The sequence below is a fragment of the Callorhinus ursinus genome, unplaced genomic scaffold, assembly GCF_003265705.2.
Source record: "Callorhinus ursinus isolate GAN/ISIS: 27379988/994484 unplaced genomic scaffold, GSC_fseal_2.0 scaffold9, whole genome shotgun sequence".
Lineage (NCBI taxonomy): Eukaryota > Metazoa > Chordata > Mammalia > Carnivora > Otariidae > Callorhinus > Callorhinus ursinus.
The window spans coordinates 16,626,334-16,638,667 of record NW_027397071.1 but is presented as its reverse complement, the minus strand read 5'-3'; the positions used below and the strand labels follow the sequence as shown (position 1 = coordinate 16,638,667).

Sequence of the window (12,334 nt, the reverse complement as noted above, 5' to 3'; positions counted from 1 at the left end):
AACTCCAAATAACCTGATCTCCCGAGGGATGGAGATGGCCCTATTCACTTATATTCCTAAGCCGCTCTGAAACGACCTTGGTTCAGGCAGTGCAACATTCAAGCAGATTTCAACCTCAGCTTTGCCGGATGGTGGCCTGGGATATGTCCCATGATAAGTCCTTGTTAATGCTCTTATTCAAAGATTCTGCTTTAGGTTCTGCCTGCACAATATAGAGTCCTGAGGTCAGAACCTGAGCGGTTGTACTTCTGGTTCATCTAAGAGAAGCCAAAGTGGACCAGAGAATGCTCTTCTGTATGTCAGCTTCCTGTTATGTGTACATGGGGTAGAGTTGCTGCATAATCTCATTAATTTTATTGCCTTCACAAAGGAAGAATCACATTACTCGAGGTTTAATGGTATGTACTGGTGAAATGAAACCATGACTTTCCAGATCACATCTCTGTATAGGTTTCTCTGATGGTGTAGTAAAGTCTACTCCTCTTTGGTGAAGTCCACAGGCACATCATTGAAGGTCACTGAACTCTAAACTATCACATACGTGCTGGCTTTAATAAAGTAACATTTCCATCAATCTTCACTGGGGAATGAAGGTAGGAGACCCAATGGCAATAGAGGGTTTCAAGGTCTCTCTTCATTTTCCCCAAGGCACAATGGCCCTTGAGTGAACCAGACTAACGTGCAATCGTGGACAAATCCTCCTGTTTATTTTTTTTTAAGATTTCATTTGAGAGAGTGTGTGTGTGAGCATTAAGAAGGGGAGAGGCAGAGGGAGAAGCAGACTCCCTGCTGAGCAGGGAGCCTGATACAGGGCTCAATCCCAGGACCCTGGGATCATGACCTGAGCTGAAGGCAGATGCCCAACCTACTGAGCCACCCAGATACCCCTTGGACAAATCCTCCTTGAGGACCATTCTGTGACTTCAGCTCTTCTTGAGCACAGCAACCCCCAAATTATTTCTCATTTATTTACCCACACCCTTAAGTATGCCTTCAGTGCCTAATGTCCTTGACCTGCCCTGGAGATATGACTATGTTACACATCCATCCTGAAACATTCTCCCCTTGTGTGGTACCCCAGCATGTACTTCCAGCCTCTAGGAGTACATGCTGGGGTCATGGGGTTGTGAAAATCTTTTTGTCTTGTGGCTACCCAAGGCATGCTTCTATCTGTGAGTCCCCTTAATAAACCACTTTTCATCCAAAAAAAATTATTCTCTATTAGTACAGCATCTCCCTGGCATTTAACTAGGCCTTTGTATATGCCCAAGTGATTTAACTCTTAATTCATAAAGCTATATTAAGAATTTGATTTTAATGGGTTTTTTATATGTTACTAGTAAAGAAACCTCAAAGATATATAGTGGTTTTTGCTTTCAATATTTCCTTTATTACTGAAAGCTTTTCTATGAAGATTTTTATTTTGTAAATCTAACATTACTATACATATGCATGTGCTTATGAAATGCCAGTATCCATGCTAAGTACTTTACACACAACAATGCATTTAATCTAAAAACCTCATCCAGAACCCGAATCTGAACCCACAGTTGTCTGGCACCAATGTTCTTGTTCTTTAACTACACCACATGGCTTCATTCAGCATTGTATGGGCACTAAAAGAAATGTATATTTTATGCAAAAGAATGAAATTGGACCTTCTACAAAAATCAACTCAATATGGATGAAAAACTTACATGTAATACCTGAAACCATAAAACATAGGGAAAACTAGAAGAAAACAGGGGAAAAAGTTTGTTGGCATTGGTCTGGACAATTTTTTTTTTTTTATGACACAGAAAGCACAGCAACAAAGCAAAAATAAACAATTGGGACTACATCAAACTAAAAAGCTTCCGTAAAGCAAAGGAAACAATCAAAAAATGAAAAGGCAACCTACAAAAATGGGGAAAAAATATTTGCAAACCATATATCTAATAAGGGGTTAATATCCAAAATATTGAAGGAACTCATACAACTCAATATAGCAAAAGACTAAAAACCCAATTTAAAAATGGGCAAAGGACCTGAATAGACATTTTCCCAAAGAAGACATACAAATGAATAACAGGTATGTGAAAAGGTACTCAAGATCACTAATCCTCAGGGTAAAGCAAATCAAAACCATGATGAGATAGCCCCTCATAGGTGTTAGGATAGCTATTATCAAAAAGACAAGAGATAAATGTTGGTGAGAATGTGGAGAAAAGGGAGTCCTTGTGCGCTGTTCTTGGAAATAGTAAATTGGTGCAGCCATTATGGAAAACAGTTTGGATCTTCCTCAAAAAATTAAAAATAGAACAACCATATGATCCACAATTCCACTTCTGGGTTTAAATCCAAAGGAAATGAAATTAGTCTCTCAGAGAGAGATCTGCACTATCATGTTCATTGCAACATTATTCACAATAGCCAAGATATGGAAACAACCTAAGTGTCCATCAACAGACAAATGGATAAAGAAAATATAATATATAAAATATATATTATAAACACACACATATATTACATATATACTATATATTTAAATATTATTCAGCCATAGAAAAAGAAGGAAATTCTGCCATTTGCAACAACATGGATAAGCGTAGAGGACATTATGCTAAATGAGATAAGCCAGATGCAGAAAGACAGATACTGTATGATCTCACTTATACATGGAGTCTAAAAAAAAGTTGAACTTGTAGAACCAGAGAATAGAATGGTGGTTGCCAGGGACTGGGGGAAATGGGGAGATGTTGGCCAAGGGTACAAACTTACAGTTATAAGATGAATAAGTTCTGGGGATCAGTTGTACATCATGGTGAGTATAGTCAATGATACCATATTGTATACTTGATTTGCTAAGAAAGTAGGTTTTTTTTTAAAGATTTTATTTATTTGACAGAGAGACAGCAAGAGCAGGAACACAAGCATGGAGTGGGAGAGGGAGAAGCAGGCTTCCCGGTGAGCAGGGAGCCCGATGCGGGGCTCAATCCCAGGACCCTGGGATCATGACCTGAGCCGAAGGCAGACGCTTAACGACTGAGCCACCCAGGCGCCCCAAGAAAGTAGATCTTAAAGCATTCTCACCACACATACTACAAAGTTAACTATGTGGAGTGATAGATGTGTTGATTATCTTGATTACCACAACTATTTCACAGTGTATATTATATGAAATCTCACACGGTATACCTTAAAAAATCATATTGTACAACCCAAATATATACAATTTTTATTTATCAATCATACCTCAGTAAAGCTGGGGAAAAGAAAGAAATTTACGTTTGTTGTCTCAGCCATCTAGCTATCTGCTGCTGAGATGAAGATTTAGACATTTTGGTCTTTTTTTATTTTTATTTTTTAAAAATTTTATTTATTTATTTGACAGACACAGCAAGAGAAGGAACACAAGCAGGGGGAGTGGGAGAGGGAGAAGCAGGCTTCCCGCTGAGCAGGGAGCCTGATGCGGGGCTCGATCCCAGGACCCTGGGATCATGACCTGAGCCGAAGGCAGACGCTTAACGACTGAGCCACCCAGGCGCCCCTGGTCTTTTTTTTTTTTTTTTTTAAGATTTTTATTTATTTGAGAGAGAGAGAGAGACAGAGATAGCAAGAGAGAGCATGAGCAGGGAGGAGGGGGAGAAGCAGGCTCCTCACTGAGCAGGGAGCTCCATCCTAGGACCCTGGGATCATGACCTGAGCCGAAGTCAGACACTTAACCAACTGAGCCACCCAGGTGCCCCAACATTTTGGTCTTTGCAATTCAAAAACACTAGGAGACTTTTGATTTGTTCGAACTAGATTCCGATGACCTATCTTAATATATTATGGTGAAAGGAGTAAAGGGAAATTTCTCTAATTTCCAAACTTATTTGAAAAATTTTCTATTGCCTCAGCCTACTCCTTCTCTTCTAAATAGATGTAAAGACAGAATGTGTGTACAAAATATAGCATTATTTAAATGAGAATCATATCAGTGCTCCGGAAGTAACCATACATTAGATGGTTCAAGATAATTGGCTTCCCTGTTGTTACAATTTATATAAGCCATGTGGCTACATTAACATTAAGCGAAAATTTGAGAAGGGAGGTATTTTAAAAGAATACATATATATTTTTAAAGATTTTATTTATTTGACAGAGAGAGACACAGCAAGAGCAGGAGCACAAGCAGAGGGAGTGGGAGTGGGAGAAGCCAGCTTCCCACCGAGCAGGGAGCCCGATGTGGGACTCGATCCCAGGACCCCAGGATCATAACCTGAGCCGAAGGCAGACGCTTAACAACTGAGCCACCCAGGCGCCCTAAAAGAATATATTTTTATAATGAAAACTATCTTGATATATTTCCTTATTCAGTACTATAGAGTAATAATCTTTGGTTGTTTCCTGACAAAATAGTATTTAACTTAAATTACAACTGTGGGCATGTATTACAACTTCCTCATTTCTGAAGGGGATTTATGTAGCATGTGTGTGTGTGTGAGAGAGAGAGAGCACAAAAGAGACAAAAATGAATCATATTCTATGAAAAATCTATAAATATTTAAGCCTAAAAAGTAGAAAGGAAGTCAGTAGTTCATTTCATTGAGGAACTTAGGAGAGGCTGGGGTACAAATAATAAGAGTGCCATTATGAGCATCCTCATTTTACAGATGAGGAAACAAGCACGGAGAGGTTTGTTCAGTACTGCATCTCAGACTCTTTTTTTTTTTCTTTTTAAGATTTGTTTATTTTAGTGAGAGAGGGTGAGCGAGGGGAGGGACAGAGGGAGAGGGAGGAGAGAATCCTCAAGCAGACTCCCCGCGGAGCCCAATTTAGACCTGACTCAGGGCTCAATCCCAGGACCCTGAGATCATGACCTGAGCCGAAATCAAGAGTCACTGCTTAACCGACTGAGCCACGAGGTGCCCCCTGCATCTCAGACTCTTATGCTTTGTTTGGAAAGAGTGGTTCCCTATGAAGTTTCACATGTCTGGGAAAGTGTTACATTGCCAGACTCTCAGGATGTGACTACTTCAGGCAGATGCTGGGAACATAAGATGCCTTATTAATTTAAGGTGTCCTTTCTCTACCATATTTTTGTTCTGGGCATCCTAGTATCATTACTCCATTGCTAGACTTAGTGCCTAGTATGTTCTAAATGTCTCAACATCTCTGAATGTCTGTTGTAGGATGACTGAGTATAGAAGTTTTGTTTTGGACATACATATGACATTGGGCTAAAAGTGGAAAGTGTAATTTGCTTTAAAGAAATACCTTTTATAAATGACTTGTCTGTAATAATTGTTTCATGAATATTCTAAAAGTCATCTGTGGCTTGGTCAAGAGATCACTACATTTTCAAAAGTAAATCATTTATTTTCACATCACAGGCCAGAGCAAATGTGTTATCATCATGCCTCTAATATAGATATGATCCCTAAATTATAAGCAGATGTGAGTTGCTGAAACCTTAAGGCTTGGTCCCTTAGGAGCCCTGTCCCCTGAGAACAGCCCTGTCCCCTGAGAACTCCTTTGGAGTCAGACTGGCCGAGGTTGAATCATAGCTTTGAGGCATATTAGGTGCATGACCATGGGCATACTATGCAATTCCTCACTTGACTGACCTGAAGATGAGAATAATTAAGTTCACCATAAGATTGTTTTGTCAGCTAAAGAAAATGTATACATCCTGACTAACCTAATATAGACTGTATTAGCACTCTCAGTTGCAGGCATAAAGGAGAAGGGAGGAAGGGGGAGAGAGAGAAGGGAAAATAAAGGGAGGAATGGAGGGAGAAAAAAAGAAAATTGGTTATAATTTTAAAAATTAGCTTGGGGGCTCCTGGGTGGCTCAGTCGTTAAGTGTCTGCCTTCGGCTCAGGTCATAGTCCCAGGGTCCTGGGATGGAGCCCCGCATTGGGCTCCCTGCTCCGCGGGAAGCCTGCTTCTCCCTCTCCCACTCCCCCTGCTTGTGTTCCCTCTCTCGCTGTCTCTCTCTGTCAAATAAATAAATAAAATCTTTTAAAAAATTAGCTTTGGTTTCATTACTAAAATATTATGCATTTAACTCTATTCTCAGGATTCGATCTCCCTGCATTTCTCTGGTTTGCTTTTCTTGATATTTGCTTTATTATGAAAGAAGTTCTTTCTTTCTTTTTTTTTTTAAGATTTTATTTATTTATTTTACAGGGAGAGACACAGCGAGAGAGGGAACACAAGCAGGGGAGTGGGAGAGGGAGAAGCAGGCTCCCCACTGAGCAGGGAACCCGATGTGGGGCTCGATCCCAGGACCCTGGGATCATGACCTGAGCCGAAGGCAGACGCTTAACAACTGAGCCATCCAGGCACCCCAATGCTGACTCCTACCAACTCCATATTTACATCTTGTAGGTTTCCAATCTAACAGAAAAAAAAAAAAAAAAGAGCAACTCTCCTCAGAAACAGCTAAAAAAGCCCTGGCCTCACTTTGATTAAATCAACTTTTCGCATGTTTCCATCCCTGAAACAATTGTAGGTCCAGGGAAATTCAGTGTTCTGATTGTCCAGACCTAGATCACACACCCAACTCTTGAATCAGGGACAATTTCAGCAGCATTCAAAGCATAAGGACTGAAAGCACAGGAAGTGTGGTTCCCCAGAGGAAAATATAGAGTAATTATCAAGAGAAAGGAGAATGGACGTTGGATGGCAAAATCAGAAAAATGTCCACCACACTAGCATTTAACTAAATGGCAGTTGTTACTATTATTGTATGTATTTTTAGGCCACTTACAGAATCCTATTAAGCCCACTATATTTTTAAAAATCACTTTACTTAACAATTTTACTCAGAAAATATATTCACTTCCAATCTGGGATATTGCAATCCATCCCCTTCGGTTGCTTCAAGGTAGGCCATTGCAATTCCATGACATATCTATGTGGAATTCTCATTTAATTTTTTTTTTTAAAGGATCACTTCCTTTTTTTTTTAAGGTTTTATTATTTATTTATTTATTTATTTGAGAGAGAGAATGAGAGACAGAGAGTACAAGAGGGAAGAGGGTCAGAGGGAGAAGCAGACTCCCTGCTGAGCAGGGAGCCCGATGTGGGACTCGATCCCGGGACTCCAGGATCATGACCCGAGCCGAAGGCAGTCGCTTAACCAACTGAGCCACCCAGGTGCCCCCTCATTTAATTTTTATGAACCTCAGTTTCCTTGTCTCTTTCTAGGGAGTAACCCAACCAATTTTCTTTACTTTTGACCAAGGTATCTGCTCCCTCCAGAAAGTAACAGATTATTACTTTTCTCCCCTCCTATTGTTCCAGAATTAAGGACCAGTTACTTTTTTTAAGGCTTTTTAAGTCATTTTCAGTTATTGTTTTTAACTGTATATATATATCTATATATATACACACACCATTCCATTCCATTTCTGGTTTCTCTTTTTTCATTTTGACTCTAGAGGGAAAGATGGAGTACACACAAATATTAATTGTGGGCTTTGGAGTATCCTAGGAACCGAAGTAAAGTGTATGGACATCTTGGATGTTGTAACTATGGGGTGAGTTATCCTAGACCTTTGCAAATAAAGGGGGGATTGGGAAAGATGAGGTGAGTTATGTCTCCAACAGGTGGATCATGGTATTAAGGAATCCTGAATGCATAGGTAATGATGCTTAAGAGCAGGGGGTCTACAAATTGCTGTCAGAGACCAAATCACTGCCTCTTTCTGTAAAAGTTTTATTAGAACACAGTCCCGACCCACTTATTCAAGTATTATCTGTGGCTGCTTAAGTGCTACAATGGCAGATGGAGTGCTTGTGATAGCGAATCTCTGGCCCTCAAAGCACAGGATATTTACTGTCCAGCCCTTGATAGAAAAAGTTTGTCATCCCCTGCTCTCAAGTATGGAGGATATCAGTTTGGGTTCTAAAAGAATTGCTCATTGGACTAGGGTTTAGAATACAACGCCCAGGCTCCAGAATCATAAACCAGAGAGATGATTGTTAATAATTAGGAAATTCCGTTCTCAGGTAAAAAGGGCCACATCCAGGGCAGAATCTCAGTCCTGCAGGGCCAGTGTAGAAGAGAAGGTAAGGAGGCAGAGGTTATACTGGTATCCAGGACTCATCCTTGATACAATGGATACTCAGTCTGGTTGGAGGATGACTTTGTGGTTAGAGTTTGTGCTGAGATACCAGATTTAAGATCTGAGAAAAATGTCTTATTTACCTCCACTTCAAAGGTGCGGGGACCATAAATTCAGATTTTCTCCTTGTTGAGGTAACCTGGACATGGAGAACAGCCTTGGATTGCAATAATTCCTTCCAACCCAGGGCTAGGTTTAGGGAGGAGAGAAGCACTTCGTTGGGGAGAAAGAAGTTCTGACACTATAGGCCTTTACTTAGACCTGTGCCTAAGTGAGGTTGAGAATGGGAAAGCAATAAAACCTCCCAAGTGCCTATAAGCCTGGGGAGTCTTTTTCCTTTTGTATATTGCTTTAGATGTCAAAGAGCCATAGCTCCCAAAAAGAAATCCTTCTCTGCTTCATATCAGTGGCTTGCAACATGATATTTAAGTCTCTCAACAGGCTGATCTGTTTGGCTAATCCCATACCCCAAATTAATTATTCATTTCTCTATATTCTTATTTCATCTAGCAGAGTAGTCAGGATACCTTGCCTTATATTACAATTATATGTGTACATATATTCTTCCTGCCAGACTAGGCATTCCTTGAGAGCAAAGACTTAGATTTACCCACTTAAATCTCCCCTGAATTCTTATTTAGTGAATGCCTGTTGACTTAAATAGAATTTAGTTAAATGAGGCTTTTTATACCCTGCTAGGGCTATGGTAGATATTGATACAAATGTGACTCTTCTGTTATAACCCATTTTTCCCCGTGATGGATATGTCAAATTGCCTACTACACCTGCCATCTTCTCTAGCTTAATTTGGCTTTTGCCCAAGTCCCTAACTGACCGAGGCTGGTTAGGATTCCCCAGAGAGAACTCAGCCATGGAAGGTCTTTTAGTTCTAAAAAAACAGAAAAGTGCTTAAGAAACAGAGGTCATCTTTAAAAAGGAGAACTACTAGAGTAGCTCACAGATTTGAAGCTATTTCTGAATAAGCAAGCTTCAGGGAGGTGAGAAACCAGGGCAATTCTGAGGGCTCCAGATCAGGAGCTGAGGAACCCTTTGTCCCAGGCACCCCCACTCAAGATTCAAATTCCTAAGAATACGTTTAAACCAATTTGATTGAAGAGTTCAATCGTGTAATTAGGAAACAGGTTCTTTGGGGATTTTTAAAATCAGAAATTGGAAATTAAGAGCTGTAGAAAGAGAGGTCACAAAGAGGCAAACAGATCAAACCAAGAATTACTACAGGAATCTGTCCAAGGGCAGACTAAGATACCAAGATTCTCTCTCAAGAATGTGAATTTAGAGGGGCGCCCAGGTGGCTCAGCTGTTAGGTGTCTGCCTTCGGCTCAGGTCATGATCCCAGGGTCCTGGGATCAAGCCCCGCATCGAGCCCCGCATCGAGCCCCGCATCGAGTCCTGCATTGGGCTCCCTGCTCGGCGGGAAGTCTGCTTCTTCCTCTCCCACTCGCCCTGCTTGTGTTCCCTCTCTCGCTGTGTCTGTCAAATAAATGAAATCTTAAAAAAAAAAAAAATGTGAATTTAGAGACAAAACCCCCCAGACAAAAGGATGAGTGACTTTGGGCTTAAAAGTCATGTAGACCAAGACTGGAGCCTTGCTGAGGATGCAGGGTAAACCAAGGGCACTGACAGAGAAGAGCAAAAATGAGGACAAGCCTGGCCTGGTGGTCCCTGAAGGGCGAACAAGGTGACTTCATTTCCTGCTGGCTTCTCCTCCTTTTCTTTAGCTTACCGATGCGTGATTATTTTCCTTGCCGCCACTGTGTTCTAAGATATCCCCCCAGTTCATAAACAGGAAGGTTAGTAATGACCTTGTATTTTGGAATGCTCAGCTACAGAATAATTGAAATTAGAATTCTCCTACACACCAAAGAGAATAGAAAATCAAAGATAATCTCAGGCAAAGAGACACAAATTCCATTTGCCTATTCTGCCGTTTGGTGATAATGAGGGTGGTAGTGATTTAAGATCTGTTTAGCACTTCCTAAATTCCTAGCACTGCCTGAAGCATTTACCCATATGGTCTTCTTTAATCCTCACCACGGCCCCGAGGGGTAGGTAGAATTATTAGTTCCATTTTGCACGGCAGAAAACTAAAATATAGAGAGATTAAGTCATGGAGCCAGGATTCAAATTCCCTCATTTAATGTGAAAGCCTAACTTCTTAAAAGTGCATTATCGCTTCAGAAACTTCAGGAATTATGGAAACTACAGAAAACCTGAATGTTGGGGTGCTTCAAAACCTTATAAATGCCTCTGGATCAAAAATTTCTTTCTCTCTCTTTTTTTTTTTTCCAGATCCTGCTTAAACTCAGAGTTACTATTTAGCCCCTAGTATCTCCATTAATAGGTGTTTCTAGCTGGACCAAGAAATGAAGCTTTACATGAAAAGTTTCCATAACAGCAGTAATATTAGTGACCATTTACTGAGCAATTACAAGACACTGGGAATATGGCTTATGAGCACTTTATACTTATCTCATTTTATCCTCTCTACAACCTGGTAAGATAGATAGTACCGTTATTTCTGCTGTAATTACATAATATTGTTATATAATAAAATGCTTAGAGTACATGCAGAGCCATTATACAATATTTCTCTAATAAAAATGCAGCTCGGGATAGGTGGTAAGTTAAATATTTCCTTAATGAAACCATGGAAGGATTAATTAGCAATTATCTCTCTGCCGCTTTTAACCCCTGAAGAGTGTGTGTCTTCTTTCTCGCAGAGGAGCTGTCTTGTCTTTAGCAGAACTTATGTCAGAGATAATGTCACTTGACTTAGATAGATGTTTTTCTCTCTCAGAATGATTCATTCTCAGGACTGTTCTTTAATCGTTAATATCTCCATTAAGAAGAGTTTCTTGAAAGAGCTTCACAAGGACTCGATGTGAAGGAGCGTTACTGGTCCCCTGCTGCTGAGTGCAGTGAGGAGGAGACAGGTTCCTCAGCCAGCCACTGGACGCCACGCTCCATCAAACCCCAGTCCATGTTGGCAGAAATGCAGGCTGCAGTGCGAGCAGATGCCAAGAACTCCTGTTCTTTCTACCTCGTTACTCTTTTTTCATTGGACTTCTGTGTGCCCTTTGTAGGCCAACCCACAAATTACTTTGAGAAGGAGAGATCTGCCCTTGGGCCAACTTAGGAATAAATTAGTTTCCTTGCTAAGATAGGAAAAAGTACTAGTGAACCTTTAAATATTGAACTCATGGGTCAAAGAATTGGAAATTACTTCCCTCTCATATTAAAATCTTTGGACTGTGTTGTTCTAAAACCATAGCATTAGATTACAGTTTACTTCTCTGTTACTTGGCCAGTTGTGAACTTGGCAGGAGGTGGTTCTGTGGTTTAAACAGGTGAAAAAAAAGGTAAATTGACAAAACGGACACGTTTTTTAAAAATGAGACCTTCAATTTGATACTATATTGTTGATGACAGTTATTTGACTCTGTATAGTCCAGTCATAATGAGACAGGATACTGCATAAGCCAAAGACCACACAAAGGGTGGATGGTAAGTATCAAGAGGGTGTGGAGGAAGTGGGTTACAACCTCTTATTCTCCCAACTGTAGAGTCTCATCTTGCCTTTAAAAAAAAAAAAATCAGTTCAAAAAAAATACATGCAGCCCTGATGTATTCAGGAACAATAGTAACCACACACACAAAAAAATAGGTTTATTGAAAGATGCATGACTTTTTCACCTTTTTCCCTTCCACAGGGACTCGCTCTCTCCACCAGGCTCTCTCTCTCTCTCTCTTTTTTTTTCTCAAATGTTATTATTTCATGTCATTGTGTCAAGCTTAATCTATTGGAAATTCCTATGTCCTCTGCAATTTAGGTCTTAAACAACATATGATTTACCCTGTTATAAAAACAGAACATTCAGCTGCCTTCCCTGAATGGAAGACTGTCTGGCATCCTTAATATTCTTCTGTAGAAATTGTGATGACAGAGAGGTAAACCTGAGTAAATCCACTGTGTGGAGCCCCTTTAAAATTGGAGGACCTTGTCAATGCGTTAAAAGTAAAAGTTGGTTTTTTTCTAAATATCCTTGCTGGGGCCCATCATGCATAAAAAGGGGCCACAGCCCATTTGCAAGGCCTCTGAATGAACTCCATTCATTCTGTACTTGGAAATGTCTCTTCAGCCACAGAGAAACAATAGTTATAACCCAATTTCTTTGGCGCCAATATCAGCAGAGGAAAAGCCAAGAGACCATTAT

General features: G+C 40.3%; 1 long non-coding RNA gene across 3 annotated transcripts in view; it reads left to right on the top strand.

Moving 5' to 3' along the window:
• The window catches only part of LOC141373406 (uncharacterized), a 118,105-nt gene that overhangs the window by 48,940 nt on the left and 56,831 nt on the right, over window positions 1-12,334 (top strand). The window contains exon 2 of one of the 3 annotated variants that reach the window (XR_012379340.1): window positions 7,413-7,511. The exons of the other annotated variants lie outside the window; for them this stretch is intronic. This is a non-coding gene — a long non-coding RNA (uncharacterized lncRNA). The remainder of the gene's footprint in view (window positions 1-7,412; window positions 7,512-12,334) is intronic. 3 annotated transcript variants of the gene reach the window in all.